This window comes from Acyrthosiphon pisum, chromosome X (genome assembly GCF_005508785.2).
Source record: "Acyrthosiphon pisum isolate AL4f chromosome X, pea_aphid_22Mar2018_4r6ur, whole genome shotgun sequence".
In the NCBI taxonomy this organism is placed as follows: Eukaryota; Metazoa; Arthropoda; class Insecta; order Hemiptera; family Aphididae; genus Acyrthosiphon; species Acyrthosiphon pisum.
In genome coordinates this window covers 68,734,089-68,751,190 of record NC_042493.1, presented here as the reverse complement: position 1 = coordinate 68,751,190, position 17,102 = coordinate 68,734,089, and the positions used below count along the sequence as shown (strand labels likewise).

General features: G+C 31.5%; 1 protein-coding gene across 1 annotated transcript in view; it reads right to left on the bottom strand.

Moving 5' to 3' along the window:
• LOC100166940 overlaps window positions 1-8,708 on the bottom strand; it is a 182,089-nt gene extending 173,381 nt beyond the window's left edge. Inside the window, exon 1 of the mRNA XM_029488725.1 lies at window positions 8,398-8,708. The gene's annotated coding sequence lies outside the window, so the exon portion shown is untranslated. The remainder of the gene's footprint in view (window positions 1-8,397) is intronic.
• Window positions 8,709-17,102: the final 8,394 nt, after the last annotated feature.

The following is a 17,102-nucleotide window of genomic DNA, read 5'->3' as shown; positions in this document are numbered from 1 at the left end:
ACCAATGTCGGTTTCTTTGAATTTCATAAAGCTAATTATATAATTTGTAATTCTAGTATTTTTATACGAAGAAATTATTATGTTCGGATTTATTGATAAAAATGCCGATGCAATTACCGAGTATTACGAAATATTAATATATATATTATTATTAAACTTATGATTCAAAATTGCAAATACAAATAATATAGTGTGGTGTAATTGCAATATACAATTAAATATTAATTTAATCGAATAATGATCTCAACCAATAATATGATAACATAATTTTATGTCGAATGCAAAAGTAGGCACGAGGCACCTAAACTAGGTATGAAATATTCAAGTTAATAACACGAAATTAGTTCTGCTCAACGTAAATTTGTTATATCGTATATTGTACACTAATCATACAAAGTAGCCATATTTCAGGGCTTTAGACTCGGTCCTTATAATAGTTGATAGATAATACAAATAGATTCTACAGTAATTAAACAGGAAAATAAAATGGAAATTTTTAAAAACCGTTCCAAACCCAAAACCGAAAATTTTCTAAAACCGTTCTTTAAACCGATAAAATATTTTAAAAACCTTTATTAAAACCGAAACCAAAACCAAAAAATTTTAAAAACCAATCTTAAAACTATACCAAAACCAGAAAATTTAGAAAACCGTTCTCAAGAACTAAAACCGTAACCGTTAAAATTTGAAACGGTTTCGATCCCTGCTTTCTAGAGAAAATTTCGAAAATCAGAATTTGAATAAATTCATTATTAAAGAAAAAGTCGGCGTAATGCTTTGTATATCATCATAATAATACATACATTGCATGAATAAAATATGCTATAAATCAAAAATTAATTTCACTGTTTATACAAGGGACTGAAATCGAACCTACAATATGGTACGTGTGTAGTATACTATTACTTTATTACAGCGCTTATTTCAGATAAATCAGGGACTTGATTGCAACTATCATGCATCGTTTCATGGGTTAAATACTGTTATTATCGAAGCGTGCACTGTGAAATTACAAATTTGCAACCCTTTTCACAAACGACCCTCAAAAATCTCTCGTCACCTCACCCACCATTGGTTGTGATAAAAAAAGAGCATTTATCGTTTTGTTTTTAAGCGTGTAAATACAAATGCCGTTACATCGAGTTGTATACGACGGTGACGACGATTCGAACTGTGTAATCTCGAATATTTACTATAATATTATTATTATTATTTGGCTGCTGCTGCCTATATTATACTGCAGTTGTCCCAGCCACTCTACTATTGTTTGTAATATATACATACCTATTACATAGGTATGCGCGTATAATATACGAACGTTAATTCGTGCCCGACACAGGAATTTAATAAATTCACCTCCACGTTTGATTGGATTTTTATTTTTATTTGAAACGGAAACACCACGAGAAAATAAATTTTATATAATATCATAACAAATACCGCGTGATATCTGTACACACACACACTTACTCATACATGCATGCATACATTCATACTGCACATATATGGTATACGTACATACTATGACTAAAATATATGCATAACTCGTGATAAAAAAAAAATTGTCAATTTTATTCAAACGCGCGTGTGATTCGGTGTCACCCTCAGATTTTTTTAATTCAGCAGACTTGTACCTACCCACAATAAATAATTATTATGCCCAATATCACGAGTCTTACAATAGAGTGCTAAATTAGGAAAGCGATCATCGTACTTGTTTTGTATTATGATAATGTTATATTTGTCGGGTGTGTACAATGCCTATATGTATTTGCAAGTGTTACAACATATATTATGATTGTTTTCCACAGTCTGTTAGACAACTACAATTCAGGGTTAAAAGAGTGACCACAAGTTTCACTACCTACCCAGTAAATTTTTTGGATGATAAATGTTCTGAAATTGAAACGAAATTGGTTTTTAAGAGTATTTACTTGTATGTCATATCAGGACAGAAACCAAACTTAAAAGAACTGGTTCTGGAACCGGAACATTTAAAATATTAAAAACCAGAAATGGAATCGAAACCTTCTTTTAATAAATAAATTACAGGACCGAAACGTAATTTTTAAATTAAATAAGTTATCATTTAGATTCAAAAATAAAATTATTTTATTTATCTTAATTTAATGGTATTACTGTTCTGTGTAAAACCTATGTATGATCATATGAGTTTTCTAATATTTCTCATACTATTAATTAAACCCACATTCCGGATAGGTATTTAAAATGATTATACTTTTCGGTATCTATTCCAAATAATTTAGATACCGAAATTATTTGGAACCGATACCTTTATTCTGTAATATCAAAAAACCAGAACCGAACCGAACGGGAACAGTTATTTATTTTTAGAGAACCAGTACCGGGACCGATACCGATAAATTCAAAAGGTTCCACTCCCTGGTCGTTGTATAACTCAGTTCCGATAATTCATCTAAACGCAATAAAAAAAAAAAAAGTTGTGAAAGTGGGTACTGCTCAGAATTTTTTATTGTTACCTACTTACTAACTTTTGACTATATACTGCCATACCGTAAAACGGTGCAAGGTTTTTGGTATAAAAAATAAGCAATACCTAGCTTAAAATTAATCTAAATCTTTTGAAAATTCCATTGAATATATAAAATATAACAATTTACATGAAAGTTTCTAGTAACCATAAATAATACCTGCTTTAATGCTCTGTTAAACAGAACGCGTTATAGCACGCGTTAAAGCAGTAAATGGCTCGACGGCGTGGTGCTTTCACGCGCGTGAATAACGCCGCGTTGTAACAAATGAAAAAATCACGTGACGTGAAAATAACACTTTCTGTTTGACAGAGCCTTTAAAAATACAACAAAATAATTAAAATTGTTATTCTTTGTTAACATATCTAATCTCATCCAAATTTAAACTTAAAATGCTCGTGAAAAAAATCATGTTTTTGTATTAGTAATAATACTAACTTATGAAGAACCTTAGTTTTGACTTAGCAAAACGTCTTTATAAAAATTTATAAAAATATACTAAAAACAAAAAATCAAAAATGTCTATAAATAACTCTAAAAAGTTCAGTAATAAGTTTAAAATAATTATAGTAATATTAAAAGTCATAATATAAACAATTAGTAGAAATTACATGTATATAATATAATCGTTCGTTATTGAATTATAAAGAAATAAGAAACTCTCTTGATGAGAAATCGTTTTTTTACGTGGATTACCCAATTTCGCCAAAATTCAAACTTCAAACGTTTCTGTGGAATTATGCTCAACTTTTTCATTTTAATTCCAGTAAAACAATACGTTTTTTTTGTTTCCCCGGCCAGTATTAAGCAATGGGACTTTTTTTGTTTTGCCCAAAAGTACCAAATAGATTCACTTTCTTAATCAGAAAATATATTTAAGTTGAAAACTAAAACATTTTATCTACTATAAAAAGTATATTCGAAATCACAAAAAAAAAAATAAAACATTATTGTAAAATCAATAAATCCATTTTTTGCTCAAAATCTAAAAATAATAATACCAAATTCCAAAAATACGTGATATTATCAGCACCCCTACAGCATTAGCATATTTTTATAATATTTGATTCTAATTTAATTTACACGTACCACTAGACCAGTCTTCGAAATGTATGGTTATCAGTATAAATATAATATTATAAGTTATAACAAGTCTGGCCAATAAGGCCTCCGTGAGCTATGCTGGTAAATGGTATACAACGCGATCCGGGAGATAAAGTTATGATTGTTTTAGATTAAACATAAAATAACGAAACCTAATATCAAATATACTTCGTTATAATGATTAAGTAATCGTGTAAACGAAATGTAAATAATTATGTTTTTATATTGTTCAAAGTTATAATAAATTATAGTATGATGTACACTAAATTATATTATATCATTTTTTTAAATTTTCAAAAATCTTGTAAATGTCATTAAAATTATTTATAAGCCGTGTTCATAGTTTGAAAACCATGAATTACATAAATTTCGTGAATATAATATTATACGATACCATCCGCGTGCTATTGTTGTACACTCCGTTGTGAACTACCTACTTAAAGAAGAATTCCCCACCACCAACGTGCATCCTACTTCCACACAGTCACTACCATCAGATTATATGTGTATATATATAATGCACGTCATCGCATCATCAGCCGGAATATTCGTATTCTTACGACTCCCCGCCACCATCGCTCCCCCTGCTGCACAGCTAAGTAGACGGGATTAGATGGAAACAACAACAAGAACCAAGACGACGACGATAAACGAATGAATAATAAATGCGCTTCTCGATTCCTCGCTGGGCTCCGTCATCGACTAGAGAATCGAGGGATTTATAATACATAAATATATATTATATACCTATATATATGTGTGTGTGTGTGTGTGTGTGTGTGTGTGTGTGTGTGTGTGTGTGTGTGTGTGTGTGTGTGTGTGTGTGTGTGTGTGTTGTGTTAAATGCTCCACGAGGGAGACCGGTAGGAGTAGAGGGGGTGTATCGATGAAGAGATATAGGAGAAGGAGTGGTGGTGCTCAGTGGGAAGGGTAGCAGGTACACTGTCTCTTTGGGGGTAGAGCTGGGTATTTCAGTTCCACTATCGCGAGCGCGTTTTGAGGGTAAGACGGAAAACGATCCGACGACGAAGACCTTGTTTGCCATCGACGACGTCTTTAATCGGCTTATATATATACTTGTTGTCTTCGTCATTGGAAGAGGAGAAATTTGATATACTCTGGACCAGACCGGGTTCGGCCCGTAATTTCGGACGTCGTTTTCATTCCCTTCTCTGACAGCGCCACAGTATTGGGAAATGTTCGAGTAGGTATATAATAATATTATAGCACTGAGGCACTGATAATGAATGGTAATGTGTGGCTTTCATTCGGAGTGTTCTGTAATATATAAAATAATATCGTCATCGTAAACGTAATTTTATGCACAAGTTTCCGTTTATTTTAGACAACCGATTTTTTAAATATATAAATTCAAAATTTACACGGCGCACTACAGTTGTGCGTGCTTTAAACGTAAACCAAACGCACACATTTTCCAATTACAAATCAGTAATCACAACTTTAAAAAATGTATATAAACTTTAAACGTCGTAATATTTAGATTATTTTATATTAGTTTCAGTGAATGGCTACAACGGGTCTACTGCAATAAAATTATACTCTGAAAATTTCATGTGGCCATGCTTTATACTTTAAAACGTTAAATATACGGCACATCCGTTTATCATGAAATCGTTATGTTTGTTTTGTTGCAGTTCAGACTTAAAATGGCCATTGGCATTTTTTTCTCGATTATGAAATAAAATATGTCCAGAGAAATATAGACCACTAATATAATAATAATAAAAAATCTTACAATCGTTGTAATACACAGAGTTACCTACTGTCAGAATTGATGCAATGTTTATCTTTAATTTAAAATACATAACAATTCAGTATGCATACTATACCTTTCTACTATAACTTTATAATAATATGAAATAAATAAAAAACAAAATGTTACACGGCGTATCATATAGGCAATAATGGTACCTACATAATAATTTTGTAAGAGAACCTCAAATCTTAAACCAACTTTATTATTTTGCTAATTTATCTTATTTAAACGAATCATCCACAGTTTATACGGCGTTTTTAATAAATTATCACAATTTTATACTTTGATTTATACTACTCAAAATAATTTTATATTTAAAACAAAGTTATGTAATGTCAATATTCTTATATTCCATTCGATATAAAAGCTACCAGAATTGTGGGGCATAAATAATATTCTAAGTAATCCTTGCTGAAACGATAAATCATTGTTTTTTCTTATTGTATGTGATAATTCAATGTATTGTACCTTCGTTTATATCAAATAAGTTATCTAATTTAAACATATTTTTATATATATTATAAAAAATTCACATTTCATAATTTTTGTTCACATCAATCCGATCAATGTAAATGTATATAAATGGACTAATATTACAATCGGTTTTAACAATATGAGGATATCGGCTACTATCATTGGTGATGGGACTATAATAACATTAAATTAAAGATAATTTTATAAAACTCTTATGTATTTTTTTATTGTTTAATGGGTACTTCTGTAATTAAAAAACATTAATATTTAATTTTGATTATGGCGATTTAATACGACTGACAGCGTTCCACTCGATTTTGTTCTAATTTTTTTTAAAAGGTTAAGTATGACCCTATGCTCCCGCATGAATAACGTACACACTTTATGTTTACCAAATTAATTAATTTTTGTACAGTATAGATTGGAGCGTAGAATATGTTTGCTCTACATTTCTAATGAACCATTCTGAAGCGTTTTTACCACGAAATGTGCAAAAATCAAAATTCGAAAAACGGGCAAATTGAATAATATGGAATACAAGTGACAACTCATCAGTAGGTTTAATAATTAAAATAAATAGTCTATAATCAATATAGTATGATAAATATGAATCCATAGAAACAAAAAATATAACATTTATTATACCTAGTAAAAACTTGGTTTAATAAAATTAAGGTGTGGCGTATTTGTGTTTTTTGTTCCTCGTTTTTAGTATATTGCGTAAAATAAAGTTCATATATTATAGCAAAAATGACTTAGGGAGAAAATACATATCTTATAGGCAGGTACATTTAAAATTAAAAACTAAAAAATTTTTTTTACGATACCTAATAAAATGTCAGTGGATATATTTTTTTTTAGGAATTTTTTTTTAGTAATTGCTAACTGTTATTCTTGTAACATTTTTAATATTGAATTTTATTAAAATACTTAAAATTTTAATAAAAAATGATATATTTTATTATGACACTGCCGAAAAACAATCAATCATATAACAGTTAACAATGACTAAATATCATAATGTATTATATTATGAAATAATCATATCGCTTAAATTTATTATATTATTCAAAATATGTTTTCAATGATGATTGGACTCTAAAAACCATTCGTATTCAAATATAATTATCTTGTTACACACAAATAACGAAAATTTTTTATAAAATCCGCCAAGCCGAAAGAGAATTTTTATAATCTAAAAGCATATACAGAAAAAAAAATAGCAAACCATTAACTTGAAGAAATTAATAAGTGACTATCTGTTGAGTAATTCAATACGTTTTATCGCTATATCCACCAGTTATCATTATTTTTTTATGTTATTTTATACAAATAATATAATATTTTAACGTAATCGTAATTTTCGTTTTTTCTTTTAAAAAATATCACTATAAGAAATAAAATCTAAAAGTCAATTTTAATTTATATGACGACTTCCTCACATTTGATAACGCTGTGGAAGGAATTTATTGTAGATAAATACAACGGAAAATGCACGTCATTTAAATTTAATCGAATTTAGACAAATTTCAGGATTGAAAATTCGAAATTAATTGATTGTAAATCCATTGGCTAACGACTAATGCGCCACAGTGAACGCACGTGTGTGGAAAAAGTTACCGTTCAAATGTCAAATGTGATACGAGGGTGTGAATTTTTGTATATTATCAGCTATTGTTCGATGGGGAAGGTAATCTGTAAATATGTGAAAATTGTTCAGTGTTATCGCGAGTTCTTTCACGTCCACAGTAAATTATAGCTGGACGCGTTGTTTTTCGCAAATTATTTATATCTACCTATGCTCGGGAATTATGTTTCCTTACTATTATTATACTATACTACCTACATAATATAGACATACATATACTTATTTTTGTTAGATTCATCTAATAGGTACCATCATACGATTGCTTTTACCGTTGACTACCATGTATATAGGTAACCACGTTTTATTAGAACACATAACACGCCACTGTTATAAACGAAAATATATCAAAGCATATCATATCATATTATTAATATGACAATATTATTTTAATAATACAGTTTGTGTGCGACGAGCGCCACATAGCTGCTGGTATACAATCGCGCGGCGGTGGGAGTTATGTACCGACACGCAAATATTTAATATGCGTGCCACAAAATAACTTTCACGGCGTGCAGGCAGACGAACATGTACCTTTATATAATATTATGTATATGTGTGCGTACCTATATATTATAGTAATAATAATAACGACAATATGCCGATGATGATGATGATGACGCAATTTTCCCGTCACCCCCGATTGCGAGACCGAAATAGATCCGAGGTGCCATAATATGAGATTTTTAATTTATCTAGCTATATTTTTTCAAAAACTAAAGATTTTCCACCGGGGATAGCCTATTTGACAGCGGCGGAGAGTAAAATGTTTTCCCCTCCCGTCGTCATATTGGCGGGACAACGACAATATTGTATCGTCGTTTCGCGTTCACGCGCGTAAAATTATAATATTTAAAACAAACTGCGTATATTATTAGCATTACCTCTGTCTTGACGTATCACCCGAGCAGCGCGTTTAAGGATAACAATAATATACGATATGGCCGATATATTATTACTATGCGGCGACGTAGCACACGATTTTCAGTGGAGTTTACTATAATAGTACGGCATACGATATAGACGAGTAGAAAATATTACTCTACCTGCACAGGCAATTTTATAATTATTATACGTTCGTGTCTCGGGTGCGGCGGATCACTGCGGCGAGACGACTGCTTCTGGCCCGGAGAGTGATGATGCAGGTGTTGCCGGATGCCGTTTCCGCCGCCGACTGTCGCCGCGCCGAGACGGTCATGTGCGGTGGCGGTGGTGACCGTGTCGCCGACGTGCTGGCTCGGCCGGTCGGCGAATCGCCGAAAACGCCAGCGCGCGCCAAAAGACGATTGCGACCGCCCCCCGTCGGCGATGACGCCCACCGCGGGCGTCTGAGTTTTCCGCGAACACACGCCGCACGCACACACGGACACCCATCGCCACCCCCCCGAAACTCCCTCCCGCCGCCTATACCGCATGCACCCAACACTGCCCCCCCTCCCACCCACATACACCCACAAGCCGCCGACAGCCCGTCGGTCGTCCGTAGACGATTATAGTACGATTTAGATGATATTATTATTATATAAACGCGTGCAGGTGTACATCGACGTGTTGAGATTGAGATAGAGGCACCGCGGGTTGTTAAGTTCCCAAACACGAGTATATGAGGAAATTCTCATAGTCCCAATACAATCGAATACAAATTTTTTTTATTTGGAGGGAGCGAGTTTTTCCAAACGCAGACACGTGGAGACGAAGTCTCTCCTCCCCCCTCCCCTCATCCCTTGATATTCCCTTAATGACGTTAACGATTCTCACATCCTTTCAAGATTTTCAGGCAGTATTTTATTCATACATTGTAATCATAACTCAGGCCTGTCCCGAGAGTGGGTCACAGTGGGGTTATCGACACTGCACTCATAGGCCCCGGCTCAATGAAATTTAAATGGTGACCCGGAAAATATAAAAATAGCGCTCTTACTCATTATAATAATTTTCCGAATCACAGTCACTCGAATGATTCAAAAATCATATTATTTTACAGTCGTCAAATTTTAAATATAGTTAATGGGAATAATCGCATATAATCATAATAATATATATGAAATATTTTTGGGAAAAATACCCATTAATTAATTTAAATTGGGTAAGTAATTAAAAAAAATTACCAACAGCAATGCAAAATATTTTAATTATAAAAAAGTTTATCCTTAGAAATATATTATTATGCTTTCAAACCGTCTCCGCTCGGAACCGTTTATAGTATACAATATGGTTTATCATTGATTTAAAATTGAACACATTCATTAGAGTGTGACCTACTCAACTGCGAGGAACACTCGACACCACCTATACTGGCTAATAAAATACAGCAGAGAGACTTTCCTGGTTTTTTTTTTATTATTTGTCAATTGTCATAGACGTGTGTTATATCGTGTGTTTACTGTATTATGCACTTCGGTTGTATATGACCGACACTCTTACTCAATAATAATAATATTTTCTTTGAAAACATACAAAAACATTTATTAATTGATATGAAAATAGATTAATTGTATTTTGGATAATATTGGGATTTCAAAAATTTTGTTTCAAATAGTGCATTTAGAATTTGTTTACGAAAATATTATTAAATACACGAGTCATGAAATATCTATGATTTGATTAAACTGTCGTGGAACAAAAACACTGAGAATAGGTACTTTGTTTTATTATTAAATAAAAAATTAAATAATATTTCGTTTGAATGATAAACATACACTACTTTAATATTAAGATTTAAGGCAAATTTAATAACGAAAATATGGGTTATAAGACTCCTAAAATCTCACCATCTTTAACCTATAGGCTTGAAAGATATTGGTGGCATTTGGTGCTATGACGATTTGAAAGTTAGAGTGATTAATATCAGTTAACTAACATTTTATGATTTTTTTTGAATTGTCTAATTATACTAGATCCAATATATCACATATATTTCATATTTTTGTTATAAGGACTGTTATAGGAACGTGGGTACACGAAATAGGCCCACCAACTTTAGGCAAAAATATTGAAAATTATTGCGAACAATTGTAAAATTCACAAATCACGAATTTATTAACACCCCCTTAGCTTGTTAAGTCGAAAATAAATTTCATGGGGGCTTAGAGTAGCCCCCCCCGCAATCTATCTAATTTTTTGCTTTCGGGCAAATTGTAAACAATTGTACATGTAATTTGTGAATTTGGAAATGATCAGAAAACTTAAAAATAAAAAACTAAAATTGGGGTTGGGTGGAAACTCACGTAGCACACAAACTTTGTCTCATCGATTGGAAAAATATGCCAATATGGGATAGAATACTCGTTGATTAATCCTGGTAGACAGGTAATTCGTCGTCGTATCGCCTGCGTCTGATTGGAGTATCGGACCAATTTGTATATATACATCATCACGAGACTAATTCAATATTGTCGTAATTTTGTTTCGTTAATCGATCAGTGAAAGTACCTATGCCTATGTATAAATTATATTATACACCTATTGTTTAAACTATAATACTATTTTACATGCAAATATTCGTAATAGTATATATTGTGTGGCAAGGGCGGGAAGTGAGCTATTTCAGTCGCCGGCGAAGTGTGCGACATGAGCCCAGACGAAAGCCGCATTTCACCCAATACTGAAATTTCCTTCCCGCACAAGACACACATACTATTTTTTTCACAGTCTGTCCGCATTCATCGATCACGGCAAAGGTAATGCAACAACTAGACTATTCTACAAAAACAATATTTCATGAAAGAAACGATTTGGTTTTATTTATTTTAAGCGTCGTGCATATAGGGTATTATACGAATATAATATGTAACATGTAACTAAAAGTTTATGTTTTGTAAGGACCGTGGTATAAATTGCAGTGTCTGGTTGTGCAGCGGATACGCTCAGCACTTTTGGTGATTTCCACTTTACCATCCGGCACAACGAGGATTCTCACCTTACCACTTACTGGTTGGAAATCGCTTTTCTCCTTTCCATCGCTTCAACCATCATAAAAAACTAAACTTTCGGTATAGTGCGACAACACATAATATAATATAGAATCTTTTGTTCGCTTGCGCAGTTACTCATGCCTATACCACGTCATAGATACCTGTGTTATAAAATGTATGGTACATCAGTATTTGGAACTGTGCAGGGAATGGAACCTTATCAAAAAGAACAGGTTTTGGAACCGGAACCCTTTAAATATTGGGAATCTGAACCGACTATTTAGACCTCACTGAAATCGTATTTAAATTAATTTTGACTTCGGAACCTTACCGGAACCAATACTTTTACTTAACAATTTTTTTTACAAAAGTATAAAATCAAAACAGGTAATAGTTTTTTTATTTTTTAAGAACTGAAAAGAAACCAAAACCTAAATTTTTGTTTTTCTGGGAATCGTAAAAATCATCAAGGTTCCAGTCCGGGTAATGTGGCAATAATGGATTTTTCTCTTACGAACGAGATAGCCATCTGCAGGTAACTCATTGATATGATATTTTGAATTTGGCCAATTTAACAACAAAATAAATAGATTTTATTTTCTAACCAAGCTATATATTTTCAAAACAAAATAAGCTTAAATGTAATTGATCATCATTATTGAAGATAAAGAATTCATCTTAAGAAAAGCTAGGTATAAATTATACATCTCAAACATTGAGTACAACGCCACACATACGTATATAAAACGATTACAAAAAATATAAGTTACAATGAAAAGCATCCGCGGAGAAACAAATTAGGGCCCTACAGACTTCATTAGAAAAACTTTTTCAGACTGAAGAACAAAAAATAATTATAATACGCTAATCTAATATTTAAAAAATATTAACAATAGTGTAATGACAAACGTCGGTATTTTTCAGATGTTTTTGGGTGTGGTCGGGGAAAGTTATTGTTTTCGTAAAAATTTGAAAAATGGTTCTATGATTATGAATATCGATCAATTATACTAGTTTTTCCGAATTTATAAAGATTCTATAGGCGTATAATCATATTATTATCCATTTTAGTTTTTTTTTATAAATTGCATTTTATGTATGTATTTGTTTCCATACATACATAACATTACATATACATGCGATACACAATATTATAATTTATTATATTATGCCATTAATATTTCCATTCTTCATAATTCGGTAATTCGAATTTGTTTTTTTAATTTTTTAAATCAATATTCAAAGACTCGATAGTGTGAAGTAATTCTACTTCAAATCATCGAAAGCGACTGCATATTTTTAAAAATAATGCAGTAGCCAGTTGGCATTTTTAATCGTGGTGTATAACCTGTGTGATAAACAATTTTCGCCGAGGTCATTAAACCGCTGGTTGCAGCCGAAGGTATAAGACACTGTTTTTCGCGACCATTGTACGCCATAAGCGCGCTTGTGTGTTTAATTAAAAACACTGGAGCGGCAAACTCTTTTATACAGTGGTTAAGTATACAGACAAGCTTATATTTTTAACGGCAGGCGTTTAACTGCGGCCGTCGTAGCCGTTATTGTGGCTTTATTACACCTGGGCACCATAATCAACATCTTGTATAATAATATAAAAACACCAACCACACAATATATACTATGTACATAATATTATAAATTATAATATTATTTTATGTTATACGCACCATAATATACCTATTTGTACATCTCGGTATACCGTAACTACTAAGTTTTAATACTCGTCTCCGTCCCTGCCACCCACCAGCACCTCACCAAGGCACGCAAAATACAACAATATTTATCGACAGTTTACTCGCAGAGATCGCTGACGTGTGCCTACTTAACGTGTATGGCTACTGATCTACTATAATTTTTAGGCCCGTATTTAGGAATTTACTGATATCTTACACTACAGTAACCATGGTTAGGTATGATTGCGCAATCACCTATTTAGAGGGAAACGAAAAAAAGCCATCTAATTCTACAGAAAAATTAATTTATTGGTTTTAAAAATAATTTCATTGGTTCAATATTTGGTCCAATGCCTGGTCCATATTTTATATTATTTAGATTTTTTATAAAATTTAACATAGGAGTGTTCTGTGTTGATAATTTTTTTTTCAAGTAAAAAAATTAATATAATTACTTTTTAGAAAATGTTAATGTATCTAAATTGAAATTTGAACAAGTGGTTTTTTAGTTATTAAAATATGTATATACTATAAGGATAGCGATAATTGTCATCGGAGATACTAGGTATTACAAAAATATGAAATTTAATATGTAATTATTCTAACAATTAATCTAATCTAAATTCATAACAATAATATATCTCATTTATTCTGCAACAATGTTTTAATCTAATACTATATGATAGAAAATTAAATTACTTATAGTTATATAAATAAATTATAAAATATCCTTAGAAGTGGCGTGGCTTGCACATAATTTCCGCTCAGATTTGTTTATTGTATGCAATAATTTATCATCGAATTAAAATTTAACACGTCCGTTTCAGTATAGACCTTTGAGGAGGTACACTCAAAACTTCAGTGACGTATAAGTATATAACAAGGGTATGTGGGATTTCAATAAAAAATAACTGTGAAATCTATCAAACATATTTTAAGCAACCTACTTAATATATATAGTTTTGACCATGAACCCGTCCCCCTACATCAAATTTTGAGCCCCTGAACTAAATGTTTTTGCGGGCCCTATACAAAACTTCCAAAAAAAATACAACCCATTAAAAACGATATGGGTGTCCCATAAACGATTTCTAGGTATTAATGGCTAACCCACAGCTTAAAATAAAAAAATGACTATAAAATATGTATTTCTATCAAAATTTCAAAACCCCTAAAATATCCGGAGCCCTGTTATCCAGGTCGAACACCCCCACCCTGAAACGGTGCACGTATCTACGTGGCACCGTTGCGTAATAATGGATAACTCTTAATTTATTTCAGTATAAAATGTACGTGTTTATTTCCATTAGGTATATGAATGAATTGTATATTTTACAATAGGTGGGAGGGGTCCGAAGGCCAGCCTGTCATCGGGATCCCCGTACAAGAATATGAATGTTTTTTCTTTACAAGGTTAGATATAATCTATGGGATGGGGAAGAGGCTTAAACACAATGTTCAATAATTTGATTTGATGCAAGATTTTACATGATCTGCCTGAATAACCAATAATGAATAAAAATAAAATTTCCAATTTTCACCGTGAACCTCAATATCCCTGTTTGAGCACCTCTTTAAAATTCGAATTTTAGCAAATCCTTTCTTATTGCATGGTGAAAATATGAGAAGAACCTCTATTCAAAATTTCAAGTTCGTATGTTGCGTAGTTTTTAAGTTACATAGATCAGTGACTAAGTGGTATTTGGATTTTATATGTATAGATTATAAATTAAATTAAAGGAATAATTTGTTTGCTGATTTTAGGCTGACATTTATTTCTACAGAATGCTTGAATTCGACAACCTATTATTAAAAAATGATGCAGTTAAATACATGGAAGGTCTATTAAGCAAAGATTTAAAACTATTAAATAAAGAAATAATAAATCATAAATTAAGATACTATATACAAGTATGTACCTATATTTATTGTTACCGTTCAAGTAATGTTCACCATTTCCGAACCAAATTTATTGCTTTTTTCTTATCAAACATTATTATATAAATAAGTTCTTCCGTGAATTTATGGAGATAATAGCTCAATAATATGTAAATCCTTCTATAAAAGTATCAATATATTATTTTATAAATCGTAACAGTTATTCATTGTAACTATTGAAAACTTAAATAATTTAGATGAACTTTTTGCCATTTGACTTCTCTAGACACCTAACGTACAGTAAAGCGTTACCGATTTAACCGCTTTTTCATTTTATTTTTGCAGTACAGCTATACTCTATAGTCTAAAATATATATAATATAGTCATGGCGTTATTAGGAGGGTGAGGTAGATTAGCCCTTCTGGCCTTCCTGGTACATTACATAAAATTATTTTCATACCCTCCATAAAATATTTTAATATTTATGTTTTAAGAGGATCGCGGAATACGTATTTTTCATATTTCAGACCAATAAGTGGTGATAAATTACAAATACTCATATATTACACTGAAGCTTTGATCAGAATCGTATAATTGCGATCTATGATTTTTTTTGAAATTTTTTTCTTAGGTGGGATAAACACTTATCACCATCATCTGGTCTTGGACCGAAGTTTTTATTAATTTTATCATTTTTTTAAATTTTAAGTAGTTTATATTATGCTATCATCAAAACAGAAGTACCTGCACAATATACCAATTATAAATATATACTCTATACGTATGATTAAGATCAAAGTCTACAGCTATAACTGTTTATTTTGATTACTATCGCTGTTCCTGAAATTCATATTTTAGTTGATGATAATATTTTAAGCGGTTAGCGTGACAAAAGCATTAACGGATTACACACACTAATGAGTATTGTTTATTTACTAACTAGTTAGGTACCAGTGACTAAACCGAACCTAAAAGAACCAGTTCTGCAACCGGAACCTTTAAAATATTAAGAGGTAGAACCGGAACTGAAACTCTTATTTTAATAAATAAAGTATCGAGACAAAACCGGAGTTTTTTAATTAAATATGACTGCATTTCTATTATTAAATGTCTAAATAATCATAGATGTATTTAATTTAACTATTAATTTTTGATTATAATTTATTAGAAATGTGTGTTACATGTCGTCAAAAATACGTCAACGATTTGATATTGTTATTGTCATACCTATAAATAGATTTCCACTTTTATATCGCAGACTCCAATGAATACTACAGTGACGACTGACGTCTAACGAAATGACATTCGTAGGTATTGTACTTTGTAAATTTAATTTACTGTGTTTGTGGGAATTAATCATGTATTCATATTTCATTTAAATATTAGTTTTTTGACAATTACAATGTATAGCAATTTTAATATTAAAAACTGTAAAAATCAGCATCTACTGCTGAATATGACACATTTAAGAAACTACCAATGAATACTTATTACTGGTACTCAACAGGTATCTACTGAAAATATTGATTTTGCACACAAAGTTTATTTCATCATATTACAACTACCTAATATTTTGTTTTCTCATTTTTAAAAAGTGTTTACTCAATCAGCTTTGAGTATTATATCGTTGATATAAGTATATAACTACCTATAGGTCTATGCTTGAATTGCTTAATATAATATTAGTTTCCATTTTACATATTTTAATTTGTGACTGTTTTGAATTGTATAGATACAAAATCATATGCAGTTTGTATAATAATAATATAAGAAGTTCTCGTTTTGCTCTTTCGGAAATTAGGGCCCTAAATTGACGTATATGTAAATAACTATAATACAATAATATTTTCAGCCGTCGGACGTCAACTGACAGTTTGCTGCAGAAAGTAACATTTTACATTGTCGTCACCGAGTAGGCAGACCCGATGCAAATAAAACCAACCAATGCTCGCCCCCCACCTCTACACCCACTCAGACACTTCATTTTAATGCAGTCGATTTGATTCCGAGCATTAATTGCACATTAATCCCATTCGTGTGCACGCAGTTTATTCGATCGCTGCAGTAATAGTGTGGGGTTACCTATAGACGAATACGTATTA